Source organism: Paramisgurnus dabryanus, chromosome 1 (genome assembly GCF_030506205.2).
Source record: "Paramisgurnus dabryanus chromosome 1, PD_genome_1.1, whole genome shotgun sequence".
NCBI classification, from domain to species: Eukaryota; Metazoa; Chordata; class Actinopteri; order Cypriniformes; family Cobitidae; genus Paramisgurnus; species Paramisgurnus dabryanus.
In genome coordinates, this window is record NC_133337.1 from 18,913,504 (window position 1) to 18,917,043 (window position 3,540).

Genomic DNA, 3,540 nt, shown 5'->3' on the forward strand with positions numbered 1-3,540 from the left:
TGTCTGTTTTTTCATTACTGTGATCATCCAATCATCTTGACTCTTCAGGGAAGTGTGACAAATTGTGTCATTTTCTTTTATTGACTAATAAAGTGAGTTAAGCACAAGAGAACAGTGAGCTACTTGAAGCATTGAATTCCACAAATATTTTCTAACCGCATGTGTGTGTTTGTGTTTTGTGTGTGTGTAAAGGCTGAATTTTCATCATAAGACTTTGAGTCATAAGATCCTATTTGAGATCTTAAGGCATGAGTATTTCACACATATCTGTCTGCTGGATCTCTGAAATCCTCCAAACCCTTTTATTGTTACGCCCTGTTCAAACACTAAAGTCATTCATAACACACTTACTCATTTAACAACCTGCTTATCATTGAAACTGATGAAGCAATAATTCACTGATTCACGGCTGAATCCATCAGTCAATCAATCAATGGATCAGATCAGATCTAGATGACAGCTCTGCTTATCTTTCTTATCTATTCACATCCTCTGACTCAAAAATAACACTCAGAACCACACAATGGATTTATATGCAGGTTTATTGTTGATGGCAAAATACAAGAATGTACATCTATATTTTGTGACAAAGCCTTAAAGAGCAAAGTTAAATAAAACTGGTCAATAAAAACCCTTGGGATGAAGTTAATTTATTATTAAAGGGGTCATATAATGCGATTTCATGTTGTCCTTTGTCTCTGGAGAGTTAAAAGCTGTTTTAAAGGGGTCATATTATGAAATTTTTTAAGATGTAAAATAAATATTTGATGTCCCCAAAAGTGTGTATGTGAAGTTTTAGCTCAAAATACTCCACAGATAATTTATTATAACATGTTAAAATTGCCACTTTGTAGACCTGAGCAAAAGTGTGCCGTTTTGGGGTGTGTCATTTAAAATGCAAATTAGCTGATGAAATGCAAACACTGATTGCAATGATGGTGGTTTTTGTAAATGAAACTCAATTGGGCTGTCAATTATTTTGGTCTCTCTCTCTTTCTCCCTACACTAAATGGCAGTGCCGTGGTTGAAAAGTGCAGATTAAGGGGCGGTATTATTGCAATTGGCCTTGCTATCTACCTCACAAACCTAATTTTCCACAAATATTTCGCAATTATTTCTTCCAGACAAAAATGAGAATTTAGAGCTCAAATGGAGATATGTTTTTGAGATGCTTCTTTTCTTTTCTTAAGACTTAACTATGAAAGAAAAAGTTCAAGCACTGTAAGATCATAAATCTAGTTTTATAACACAGTGTCAGGGCTTTGAATTCATCTAAAAACATCAGCTGAGGCAGCATCACTTCAGCTCTGTCTTTAGTTATTTTGACTTTCGGAGTTCTGCTCAACATTTATTGCTCGATTCATCATTCTGACTACCCGAGGTTTTCATAAATCCTCAAAATTTTCATAAAATGCATTCGGGGTGAAAAAAATAAATCAAAAACTACCAGCATTAACACAAAAAGCAATAAATCCACATCACTTACATTCACATTTCAGTCTAACTGTCTTGCCCAATAAAACAGAAAACTTATAATAGATTATCTGAAATATAATCAAATAAAGTCTTAGATTTTGTTTATGCATGAGAGGCGACCTCAACAGTTATTATATGATGTGCGAATGAACGCACAAAGCTGTTTGAATATAAAAGCAATATTTGTGAAGGCTCTTAAAGACGCCTGATGTCTGGCATTTATGAGCTGAGCAGCTGCTGTGGGCTAAACACACAAAACATTTGGTACACAAGCCCCGGGCAGAACAGATACTCTTCAGCATACTCATGTTAAAGAGGAAATGAATGATAAACGCATGTTTCTCTAATGTAATTATTCTCATCGAACACAATGTGTGTCTTTGAATCCAATCCAGAACGTGAGGTTTCTCATTATCTGACCCCTTAATGAGAAACATGTCTCCCAAGAGTTACTTGTAATCCCCAAAATCAAATTACAAAAGAAATTTGTATTCTGAATCAAGACATTAACCCCTTCAGGCCTTATTTTGATTGGTTGATCAGCATTTTTATTGGGTTGAACCACTAAACATGTGATGTCCATTCTAGTGGACACCGTGTCTGGAGGGGTTAAGTCTTTTGGGGGATATTTTGTTACATTGTAACATTACTTTCATTACTTTCTACTCAAAGTCATGTGAATTGTAAGTGCACATCGTGGTAGTGAACTATTATAGTAATGTTAATAAGATGTTATTTTACTAGTGTTCCTGTAACTCAACTGATGTTGTGTAAGCAGCGCAAAAAGTTGTGGGATTGATTTCCAGTAAACACACAGGCTATAATAAAATGTATAGCTTGAATGCATATGTCACTTTAGATGTTAGCATCTGCCAAAAGTTAAAATGTAAATGATTGATTTCAAGTGGAAATCTTAAATTTTTATTTCATGATTTAAGTATCTTGGCTGAATCAAAGCATCGTTTGAGTTTCTAGAAGAGGTAAATTTTGTTTTGCATGTTTTTCTTAGAAGAAACAATTGAGTTTTCTTATCATTTCATCTGTGTTTTAGTAGGTGTTTTAGCAGGCTTGTATAAACTGTGTGAGACAGAGATGAGACCCACCGTTTGTGAGGTAGATTACAGGTACGTTTTTTTTGGAAGATTACCTGGAGCTTTAAGGATCCAATACCTCCCAATCCTCAGAATCCCACGGGCCACACGCATACAAGATCCGACCTCTCTTTCACTGTTTGACAGTGCTCCATCAAACCCGGTCCGGTCTCTCGCACTGTTGCCATAGAAACGCCAGTCTGTGGAAAAGAACAAGGGAATTAAAAAAAAGAGGAAGACAAATAGACAAAACAATAGTTGATGAACTCATCCTGACTGTAAAGGCCACAAAATTACACATCAGCTGTTTAACTGAACTAGATATATGTGTTTGTAAAGTTTGTGAGGAAAATGAGTTACAGTATGTTTGCCTTAACAAGCATCCAGCATCATGGTGATGAGATTTGCAAAGATTTGATTTGTTTTTTGGACAAATTCAAAATAGCGCATCAAAAAATCTATATAATCTTCTGATGCACTGCAAAAAATTACTTTCTTACTTCGTATTTTTGTCTTAAAGGGACAATACACTTTTTTTGAAAATATGCTAATTTTCCAGCTCCCCTAGAGTTAAACATTACATTTTTTACCATTTTGAAATCCATTTAGCCGATCTCCGGGTCTGGCAGTACCACTTTTAGCATAGCTTAGCATAATCCATTGAATCTGATTAGACCATTAGCATAAAAAACCCGAAGAGTTTTGATATTTTTCCTATTTAAAACTGGACTCTTCTGTAGTTACATTGTGTACTAAGACTGACGAAAAATTAAAAGTTGCAATTTTCTAGACTGATATGGCTAGGAACTAAACTCTCAATCTGGCTTAATAATCAAGGACTTTACGCAGCGCCTGAAAATAGTCCCCTGCTATTGAAAGTAACCAAGGGGACGATTTTCAGGCAGTGCGTAATATCACTACGCTTTCTGCAGCCATGTTACAGCAGCAAAGTCCTTGATTATTACCCCATAAT